Genomic DNA, 11,741 nt, shown 5'->3' with positions numbered 1-11,741 from the left:
CGCCATTCGGCACCATTTATCATTTTTCTGACTTCACCTGACCCCTGCTGATATTTTAAACCTTGGAGAAAGTTCTCAAATACTGTAGTATTTGTACCTGGAACGAACAAACGTGTCCCTTCCACAATCATGGAAGCATTGATAACAAACACAGTTAAGCAAAACCTGAGAAGAAAAACAATACTCATTGCATTGTGTGGTGTCATTTGACACAATACAGGTGTAAACAAAGTAAAGGTGAGATGAGCCAAGCACTGACTGTGATACAACAGCTGCTAATCTGGAGTTTTAATTCACATCGACACTGGGAAATTGTGTGTTGCCATCACAGATGTCACCATCATCAAAACATTAAATGCACAAATATCTTTGGAAGAATATTGTTTATCCTTTCAGTTAAGTTTCACACACTTGGAGAATCTATTAGCAGGATCACTGAAGCTGTTCATGGAGCAACCCTGTCTTCAAGAAAAAACTTGTAAATACAACTTTATTTGCAACATTCAAAATGTATTTTAATTTGGCCAATGTTCATTCAAACAAATGGGGCAGCTACAGTCCCTTGGTCCCATAGCAGATGAAAAAAAAAATCTACATCCATTACACATCCGTTATTAAATAACAACTTGCTGCAGATTTCGTTTCAAACAGGAAGTGTTGCATATCTATATCATACAGTATGTGTCCGAATGACATGAAACCCAGCTTACTACTTCCCATGAGCCCCTGAGGCTCTGTGCCAAATTTTAGGTGATGACCACGGTGACCACCAAGGTGGTGCTCTATAAATTGAAGTATTTTATATCTCCATATCGGTTGATTGGATTAACATGAAACTTTGCTGCTTCCGGTGCAGGCTCCAGTCTCAGGCCGGGAAGTACGTGCAAGAAACTTCAAAACAAAATCGTTAACACACAATAAACTTCAAAATAAAATCATGTACACACTTCCGGTGGAAGCGCTATTGTTGCGATTTTGTCGCTGATTCATATTTAATAAATCAACACTGTAATGTTAAAACCATTCATCTCTTAAATGTGACATACATGTTGATCTTGCCACTTCTGTCTACGTAGCATGTAACATCAGTAGGCCTGTCTATATCAGTGTAGTCTGTCATCAACTCAACTGCATTAACATTAATTCTGTCAATAGGACATAAACTCCGTCCATGTAGTTTAGCAACGTCAGTGATGTGTTGTTGAGCTAAAGCCTGTCTTAACAAAAAACGCACTTTTCATACATAATTGATCTTTGAAGAGTTTAACAGTAGGCTAGTTTAAAAACATCTGAATTTAATATGGAAAATGTATTTCATGACACAAGAAGCTTATGTGTCTGCCTGTACTGTAAACCTGAAGATCTTTTGAAGAGATCAGGCTATATATTTAAACTATGCAAGCAACCTCAGTGCACATGTGGAGGGCAGGAGTAGTTACTTAAAACCATATCAAAATATAACCACAATTAGCCTCTGCTTTTTATATTTATGTACAATATTCATAATGTTAAATACATTTTTTACTGTGTGCTATTTCTGTGTATGGTTTCACCTAACTCTTATACATAATACACCAGAAGGTCTTTAGAGGCATGTAGGCCATATTTTTACTATGCTTAAATATATAACAATGTCAGCTTACGCAAAGGGCAAGAATAGTTAAAATTATTCATTATCTTCAAAGGCATTAACGTTTTCTTCATGGTATAATCAACGTTAATTATTTGGTGCTTGATTAAAAACTACACATACATTGACAAAATGATCAAAAAATCAGTTGCCCTTTATTCAGTAGCATTTCAAGTAGCCTGAAAACACCTTGCCTGAAAACAGTGGCATTAGCAGGTAGTGGCACCGCAGTGGCAACCTGTGGCATGTCCGTGGGATCTCCTGGCACCCGCTCAGCAGTTCAGAAACACAAGAATAATACATATATATATATATATATATATATATATATATATATATATATATATATATATATATATATATATATATAATTTGGGTCATTCCTATGTTCCCAGAGCCCAAGTTTCTCTAGCCTGAACCCTCCCCCAGGCTGTGTATTCACTTAATACAACGTGTTTTTCACTATTTCAAAACCAGTGTTCTCTTTCCACTGTCCAGGACTTATTGTCTGGGAAAGGTTTCTAAAATTGAAAGAAGGCTGCATTAAGAATTAGCTATGTAGCTTTTAAAATGATAAAGTTATCTTTAATGCATAACAGAGCATGCAAGCAATCCTGTCAGGAACAAACCTTTCCATGCAGTCTCTCTCTCTCTCACACACACACACGAACACACACACACACACACACTCACTCAGCAGCGCAGTGGAAGCAGGGAGAGGGTGTAGCAGATGTGTCTGATGGACGAGGGTCTGGCTCGCATTGGGCAGCAGCTGAGGATGTTGTGGCACCTTGGCAAGCCTTCAGGTGTCCCTCCATGTCTGTCCTTCTAATAATGCTTCCTTCACACATTGGGCAATGAAAGTGTCCTCCACTCCAGCAGTTCAAATTACATTTTCAGATGTGTTTGTCTAAGAGCAAGTAAAGAAAAAAACGTTTAAATTAGCCAATGACTAACAAGACACAAGAACACACACAGACACACAAAGTTATATACCTTTGAATGTGATGGCGTATCTGATGTGTACATCCAGGTGCTGCTGGAGCTTGGCAGGCAGGCTGGGCTTATATTCAGAGCAAAGGGGGCAGTGGAACAACTTACAAGCTGTGCAGCATTCCACTGTATGCCTTCTATCTGCCTGAATAATTGAGTGATGCATCTACATATTACAGAAAAATTATGTTAAGCTCATAGTACATACATTTCATTTTAAACAAGATTAACAAAGCTGAACACACGGTTATAAATAAACAGCTTCCGTTATTCGCAGAACAAAAGCCGATGCTACCATAAAACTTTAGGAGCTAGCCACCGTTGACGTATCTAACTTTAAAATAACAACCAACCCATCCACATTTGTTTACATTCAGTAATTTGCGTGCTTTACATTTACACATATTGATAACAATGTATGTTAAAACAGCAAACATATGCAAAACCCGTGCATTCAGAACTTTTTTGGGATAAATAAAATCAGTCACTTACTGTTGTGACGACGGTAACGAAAGCCAAAAATACCAGGGTCCTTGGGGAGACACTAAAAAAGTTTGTTTTTTCCGGTCATGACACTGGAAGCACCTTGACGCTTCTTAAAATTATTTCCAGTGCCCTCCTGAGGATAGCTAACAAAGGTGTTAATATTTGGCACTGTGCCCACACCATAGCACTTATGTCAATGAAATTCATAGGGGTGGTATAGACTGGCCCCTGTGATCCAAACACGAAAAATGACCAGCAGGTGGCACTATTTTCAACAGAAAACTGATTTTTGCAAATAACTCCCACATAAGATTTCGCGCATTTTTAATCCTTTTATCTACGTGTACCCTAAATGTAGCTAAATTGTGCGATGTGGGCCACGCCCACTTTTGTGTTTGATTTCCCATTGCAAAATCACAACAAATGAAAAACGTACTTTTTCGAACTCCTCCAAGGCAATTTGACCGATTTGCACCAAACTTTGCATGAAGCATCTGTGGACACTCCTTACAAAAAGTTAAGTTCCTTCCTATGCATTTTGGTCAAAAGATGAAGCATTGCAGATCTTGACGAAATGCTGTCTGATTACCACACCTTTGTTTCTTGTGTTCCATGGCGGGATGAGGGTTTTTGCAAAACTTGGAGCCAATTGGCCAATAGGTGGCGCTTTTATTGCTAAATGACCAAATAACAGCTTCACTATCTTAACTTTGATTGTGATTTTAGGCTTTCTCAACCAGAAGGCAGTACTGCCTTCCTAATGGAAACAAACCTCTGTTTAAGAGTCTATAGAGTCACACAGTGTAGTCCTCTCATTATTTACTCTTTATGTAGATTGCAGGGAGTTCTTCTGACTTCAACATACATTGTTTGATACCAGCAGGGGGAGCAGTCCTCTAAATTATTAAGGAAGAACTTCCTCAATGGAAGGTGTTGCATGAACAAGACCGAACAGTAGCATGCCCCGACACACGTGGACTGCTAGGGCCCATTCACCGCTGCTTGCAGCTTTGATTTTTGTTTGTTTTTTTTACAGTTGTTAAATGAAAGATACATAACTGGCTTAAACAGTAAACATTCGGATAAGAATAGGATTCCTGGGGCCTTGTTCATAAAAGTGTTCTTAGATTTATATTTGAAATCAGTCTTGGCTTTACATTTGATAAACACAGAATCCCACTGTAACATACACACCAGTCAATCTATCAGTCCTAAATAAACTTAATTGACGGTACCTGCTTTATGATTTCCAATATATCAAGTCATCACAAATAAGGGTTCATCCAGGAATAGTCATGGACGAAAAGAAAAAATCAGACTTTTTCGAAGACGAGATCAGTCAGTACGTTTGCATGATGTTGGAAAAAGTCAGACTGCTGTGTTAATCCATCTTAAATATGTACAGTCCATATAAACATGTTGGTCGGACTAACACACCCAGATAATGTGGTTGGAATGCGATTTCCTCTTTCATGTATACGCCTTAGTCGGACCTGAACTGTCCTCTCTGTTCTGGGCATGCACAACAGTCCCGACGCCGGGCATTGACCTGGAAGTCATATGTGGCATAAAGCCATAGCAGGAAGCCAGGAAAAACAAAAGAAGGAGCAGATGACAACGAAGCATGGCAAGTGCTAGATGAAGAAAATATACATTGTAAGCCAGCAAAGTAATCTAATTGGGCCCTTGTATAAGATGGCAAAACAATTGATGCTGTTTTATATAAAACTGTGCATTTTAATGATATGTTTTATTATCATTCCCATATTTGTGAAAAGAACAACATGACAGTTACTTGGTTACTGCTCACTGTCTCCCTTGTAGTCCTGCATGCAGGTCTAATTTATCTCCACAGCTGAAGACTCACAGGTGGTGGCTTTGGTGGTGGATTTGGGATGAAAAAATACATATATGAGGCTATATGGTCGTTGTGATTTAATCCTCTGATTTCCAGAAAATAAACATTTCTGTGATTGTACTGAGACACACAGTCTGCATGCAGCAGGAATGTTCTCCTCTGTTCCTACTGCACAGCAGGAAGGTGAGAGTCCCAAACTACTGACCAAACACTCTATTGTAGTGATAGCTGAATTTCAACTATATTATACACATACACATGCTCTTTTTTATTTCAGAACTGTTTTTAATACATGAAAATTATTCTGAAAAAAAATATATGGATTATAGGCTATTTTCATTTTATATCTCTCTTTTAACCCTCTGGAAATGACATAACTGTCTTCTGAAGGCCATCACGGGCTCAGTTTTTGAGATGTATTGAAGCCATAAGCATCATAGAAATGCTGGTATTGAAATGAATCCTCTGATCTCAAACATGTCATGCTAGCTTACTGGGAAAGGAGCTAAATATTGCTCCAAATTTGAACTTTTTTTTACCATGAGGTCCGCGACCTCAATGTGAAATGATGACTTGTGATAATAACTTTCAGTCAGCACTTAATGAGGGATGAGATGAAGATGAGGAACCTGCTGCTGCTCAAACTGAGAAACTAGACTCATGGCTGTCTGACTGCCTTCAGTCTTTACAACTGCTGACAGCTTTAATTGTTGTTAAACTGTGCTGTGAACTGTGCTCACCTTTCTTTTGAAAGAAATGTGTGAGGAGTCATCTTCCCTCTCCTTGTTTTCTGCCCTTTTCTGCCTTTTCCTTTCGTTTAAGAGTCCCTGATTTAGCTTTCTTGGGTAAAGACATGTTGATGAGCAGCAGCCACTCCACTCCTGAAGATGTTTGGAGACACATCTTCCTGTTCCTGCATCTGCAGGGGTGGACTGAACCATTATGTATTATGAGGGGGGAGAGGGGCCTCAGACAGCCTCCACTGTTTTTTTTCATACAGAGTAACTTCTCTCATCCGATTTATTCTGCCAATTTTAAGTTAGTTATGGCACTACTTACTTAGAAATAAAAACATAAATAAAGTAAAAACATTTTTATTTCAGGCCTTTCGAGGGCCCCCTCCCCCATTGGGGCCCTGGTAATCAGTCCCACTTTTGCCCACAGTTTGTCAAGCCAGTACCAGAAAGTCATCCGTATGTTCATCATTAACTGTGCAGCTCGTTTGCTGCTTCTTAACTTGTTTGGTATGTGACGTAATAGGTCAACAGGATGACAGTCCGATAGCAACTAGCTAAAATTGTGCATACTGCCACGTTCTGTGGACCAGATTCAGATAATATCCTCTAGTAGTGACACTACAACATACTGCTACACGTATCCAACTACTCTCTCACACACACACAATACCCTCAGAGGTACACCCAGATTTCATACACTGCAACTTCCGAAGTGAAGCATTGTTGAATAGGAAAAAAAAAAACTATTCATTGGCTCTCTCCCTCTGCTTCATTCATTCAGCCCGTCATTTCTTCCTGTCTTCCATTGGCCAGCGGGTAGCTGCAAAATGAGAATAGGGTCATCCTCTCCTCATTTACCTAACAAAGGTTTGGAGAAAAGAGCGAGAGAAAGAGGAGCTGACGGCTGTCACAGAGAGAAAGAGAGAGGGGATCCAAGACAGATGACCTGCAGTTTCACTCTGAAAAGTTTTATTCCATTACATATCACACAATCCACATCATGTCAGCACCTATCAATTACTGTCTGCATCAAACAGCACAATAGGAAACCCTCATCATCAAAGAACATTTGGATAGTGATCAATGATGGCTTCCTACCACTGAAACAAGACTGATGACACAATCGCTAGGTTATTCATGTTGTAATGGGACTATGACTGTGTGGGTGTGTGTTTGTGTGTGTGTGTAAAGGTGGTGCACCACAACCTGCAGAGAAAAAAGCTCTATAACAACACATTCACCCTCTCTCTTTCCCATGAAGTATGATGTGAACTGACAATAGTATAGTTACTGAGAGTAACTAAAAGAATCATCATCGTCATCTTGTTGCTGCTGTTTACATTCATCCCGATGCATATTTTAAAAAATGCATCTTGTGTTTATGTATATACATACACTATATTGCCAAAAGTATTCACTCACCCATCCAAATAGTTGAAATAAGGTGTTCCAATCACTTCCAAGGCCACATAGGTATAAAAGCAAGCACCTAGGCATGTAGACTGTTTCTACAAACATTTGTGAAAGAATGGGTTGCTCTCAGGAGCTCAGTGAAATCCGGTGTGGTACTGTCATAGAATGCCACCTGTGCAACAAGTCCAGTCATGAAATTTCCTCGCTCCTAAATATTCCACAGTCAACTGTCAGTGGTATTTTGACAAAATGGAAGCGACTGGGAATGACAGCAACTCAGCCATGAAGTGGGATGCCACATAAAATGACGGAGCAGGGTCAGCGGATGCTGAGGCACATAGTGCGCAGAGGTCGCCAACTTTCTGAAGAGTCAATCGCTACAGACCTCCAAACTTCATGTGGCCTTTAGATTACCTCAAGAACAGTGCGTAGAGAGCTTCATGGAATGGATTTCCATGGCCAAACACCCAAGCTATACATCAGCAAGTGCAATGCAAAGTGTTAGATGCAGTGGTGGAAAGCACGCCGCCACTGGACTCTGGGGCAGTGGAGACGTTCTCTGGAGTGACGATGGCTTCTCCATCTGGCAGTCTGATGGATGAGTCTGGGTTTGGCGGTTGCCAGGAGAACGGTACTTGTCTGACTGCATTGTGCCAAGTATAAAGTTTGGTGGAGGTGGGATTATGGTGTGGGGTTGTTTTTCAGGAGCTGGGCTTGGCCCCTTAGTTCCAGTGAAAGAAAATCTGAATGCTTCAACATACCAAGAGATGTTGTACAATTCCATGCTCCCAACTTTGTGGGAACAGTTTGGGGATGGTCCCTTCCTGGTCCAACATGACTGTGCACCAGTGCACAAAGCAAGGTCCATAAAGACATGGACAAGAGAGTTTGGTGTGGATGAATTTGACTGGCCTGCACAGAGTCCTGACCTCAACCCAATAGAATTCCTTTGGGATGAATTAGAGCCAGGCCTTCCCGTCCAACATCAGTGTATGTGAAATCACAGATTCTCTTCTGGAAGAATAGTCAAAAATTCCCATTAACACTCTTAAACCTTGTGGAAAGCCTTCCCAGAAAAGCTGAAGCTGTTATAGCTGGAAAGGGTGAACTGATGTCAAATTAAACCAGATGGATTAAGAATGGGATGTCACTTAAGTTCATATGCGAGTCAAGGCAGGTGAGCAAATACTTTCGGCAACATAGAGTATGTGTATAAATAACTGTAAATATGATCTACTGTATCTTCGTGTTGCATGAATGAGTATAAAAGATAGAATCTCTAAAACACTGGGATCCTTTTTCCTCTTCTTCCTCCTCATAACCCAGAACTTCCCTACCAAATGCAAATCTGCTGCTCCCTTTACGTCACAAATAAAACCTCATCTGATTCAAAGCATTCTCACAAAAGGGACTGTACATATTACACAACATTTTTTGCAAACGTATCCAGCATCACGCACAATCAGTGTGTCTGTGCAAACCTTCGCAAAGGTATTTGTTGAGTTAGAAGAGGCCTACTACACTAAATAGTAGGTTCAGAGGACAGTCATCATCTATTTATATGGATGTGAATAACAGAGAAATCCAGAGGAGACACAGTCCGGTTGGGATTTAGCTCATAAGCCTGAAGCCAGGTGGATCTACACTCTATGCAGGTGCGATAATGTGAGCATATACAGTAAAGTGTAGCTTGCAGGCCATAGGCACAGTTAAAGATTATTTCAAATATTCAAGATTCAAGATTCCAGAGGGGTTTATTGTCATTTCAGCCATATACACAGTACACAGTGCAATGAAATAATGTTCCCCAAGAAGCTTCAGTGCAAACAAACAACGATATAGAACAACAACAAATGCTACATTTAACTGCTAGTGTAGTGCAACAGTACTTGTAAAGTGACTGTATGATTATTATTATTATTTACATGAGGTGCAGTAGTGCATCAGACAAATACAAAACAGCGCCTGTGTACCACCTCCAGCTCAAGCTTCATAAAACTGAACTTCTCTTCATCCCTGGGAAAGACTCCTCTTGCACGGATCTGTCAGTCACTGTCAAGGATGTCACAGTATCACCGTCATTGACTGTGAGGAACATGGGCATATTGCTCGACGACCGACTATCCTGTACCTCCAAATTGGGTTGGGGACTTGCAGAAGTGAAAAAAAGAATTTCTCAATTTGGGATAATAATAATAATAATAATAATAATAATAATAATAATAATAATAATAATAATAAATCACTGCTGTGGCCCGATCCTGCAGATTTGCCCTCTGCAGCATCCACAGGATTTGGTCTTTCCTCACAAAGGATGCAATGCAACTCCTGGTCCAAGCACTGGTCTCCAACCTGGACTACTGGCAACTTGCTTTTGGTGGGACTCCCAGCCTCTGCCACTAAACCGTTGCAGCATATCCAGAACGCTGCAGCATGCCTTGTTTTCAATCTACCCAAATTCTCCCATGCAATCCCCTCCTCCGTGACCTCCACTGCCTTACTGTTGTGGCCCGCATCTGATTCAAGAAGATCGTGCTGGCCTTCAAGGCCGTCAACGGAACTGCGCGCATCTACCTCCAAACCCTGGACAAACCACACGCCCAAGCGTGGGCACTTCGCTCTACTCCATCAGCAGGCTGATATATACATTGCTCAGGGCAAACAAAGCTTGCACAGTTAAGTCATGACTCTCTGGCACCTCAGCGGTGGAACGAACTCCCGACCAATGTCAGGACAGCAGAGTCACTCGCCATCTTCCACAAAAGACTCAAGACTCACTAGTTCAGACTTCACCTCGACCCTGCATGGCATAACTCTTGATACTGCCAACTCTACGAGTATCATCCAAGTATTTCTGTAGGTGGCAGAGCACAGAGTTATACTGGAAGTCAGATGTGTGAAGGATCAAACAAGATGGTAGATAGATGGTAGCTGGATAAATAAAAAAACACGATTCTCACCATCCCGCTCCAGGTGAGAGTGAGCCACATGTAGCAGATACATGATGGCATCAGGTTTTACACCTGTGCACACCCCTCAGAAATATGTATTTTGACAAACTTCCTCCCCTGTGTGTGCCTCAATTCAATTCACTTCTCTTATCAGTCATTCAGTTTTCTTAGAGGTGAGAGGAGAGCAGGGGAGCAGAACAATAGAAATGAACGGGCCCTCGCAGTCCATGCGCATCGGAGCATGCTGCCATCGGGGTTTGCCATGTAGACATATTCAGGGCAGACTGGTAAGAGTTTTGTCAGCTGTCCTCAAGAGGGCATTGGCAAAAATTGCACCAAGTTCTGTCTTAATCCAATCAACAAATGTGGAGATATAAAATACTTCAATTTAAACTGTGCCACCTAGTGGTCATCTTTCAAAATTTTTCACAGAGCCTCAGGGGCTGATGGGGAAGTAGTCACCTGAGTTTCATGCCATTGGGACCGAGCAATGTGGAAATATGCAACACTTTGTTTTTTGACCAAAATGTACAGGAAGTTGTTATTTAAAAACTTGATTATTGTTTGGAATATCAAAATCATTTTAATAAGTTTCAGTCAGGAGAGCCCACAGATGCTGTGTGCAATTTTGGTGCAAATCGGTGAAAAGGCCAGGGAGGAGTTTGAAAACTAAGTTTGCGACATTTCACACATTTGGTGAAATGCTCATAGTATCACCAGGGTCTCTTCACATGAACACGAGCATTGACAACATTGTTTGTGTACACAGAGTTTACTAGAAAGAACCTTTTTTTAAGAACTCACGTTAGCAGTAGCTTCTTCCTCTAGCCATTGTCATGGCAGCCCAGATGTACTCAGGGATCGACATGTCTGTGTAGACTGTATATGGTCCAGTTGAGCTATGTGTAGAGACCCTGGTGATACTATGAGCAAAGTTTCATGTTGTGTTGAGCCTTCTTAGTGTTTTAAAAAAAAAGGGATTTTGATGTTAGTGTAAAAGTGCCCCATGCACTCCCATTGAAAATGAGTTTAATACGGTAAATCTTTAAAGTGTCTCTTTGTCGTGATTATGCTTTTACATAAAGGTTTGACTCATATATATTCACACACACAAAAAAAGCCTAGTTTGCATTTTGGCAAGATTTTCACTTTAAAACCCATCTCTTCTCCGTGGCCTTTGACACCTTGTAAGATTTTGACTTTATTTACTTGATTTAATTTCTTATTTGGATTGCTTTTTTATTTGCATGGCTATTATTTTTACTCATGATTTATATCTTTTAATTCATTGTTATTTATGTCCTTTATTTATGATGTATTATTTATTCTTCTGTACAGCACTTTGGTCAACTTTGGTCCTTTTAAAGTGCTAAACAAATAAAGTTGGATGAATGACTGGAAATCATACAAATATCATCCAATTTGCATGAATTAACAGGTTGTTTTCTACACATCATACACTACAGCATGACGTGCAAGTAACAGTCAACAGCATGCCCTTGACGGTGCCACAGCTCAATGTACGTGGAGTGAGGGCCCATCATTTTGGCCGCTAACTCTTTCATCCTCTTTCAACATATTCACTTCATTCAAACACCAATATATCAGTCTCAGATGGGAATAAACCATGCCTAATATAAACTATATTGCCAAAAGTATTCACTCACCTGCCT

The 11,741-nt window shown here is 40.4% G+C and overlaps 1 long non-coding RNA gene across 1 annotated transcript; it reads right to left on the bottom strand.

Moving 5' to 3' along the window:
- Positions 1 to 2,276: 2,276 nt before the first annotated feature.
- LOC119024798 lies at positions 2,277 to 5,844 on the bottom strand. Its single transcript, XR_005076605.1, has 3 exons — positions 5,708 to 5,844; positions 2,627 to 2,789; positions 2,277 to 2,540 (listed from the first exon to the last, which is right to left on the bottom strand). It is a non-coding gene; the product is annotated as an uncharacterized LOC119024798 (long non-coding RNA).
- Between the last annotated feature and the right edge of the window lie 5,897 nt (positions 5,845 to 11,741).

Source organism: Acanthopagrus latus, chromosome 8 (assembly GCF_904848185.1).
Source record: "Acanthopagrus latus isolate v.2019 chromosome 8, fAcaLat1.1, whole genome shotgun sequence".
Taxonomy (NCBI): domain Eukaryota; kingdom Metazoa; phylum Chordata; class Actinopteri; order Spariformes; family Sparidae; genus Acanthopagrus; species Acanthopagrus latus.
This window is presented reverse-complemented; position numbering and strand designations above follow the sequence as displayed.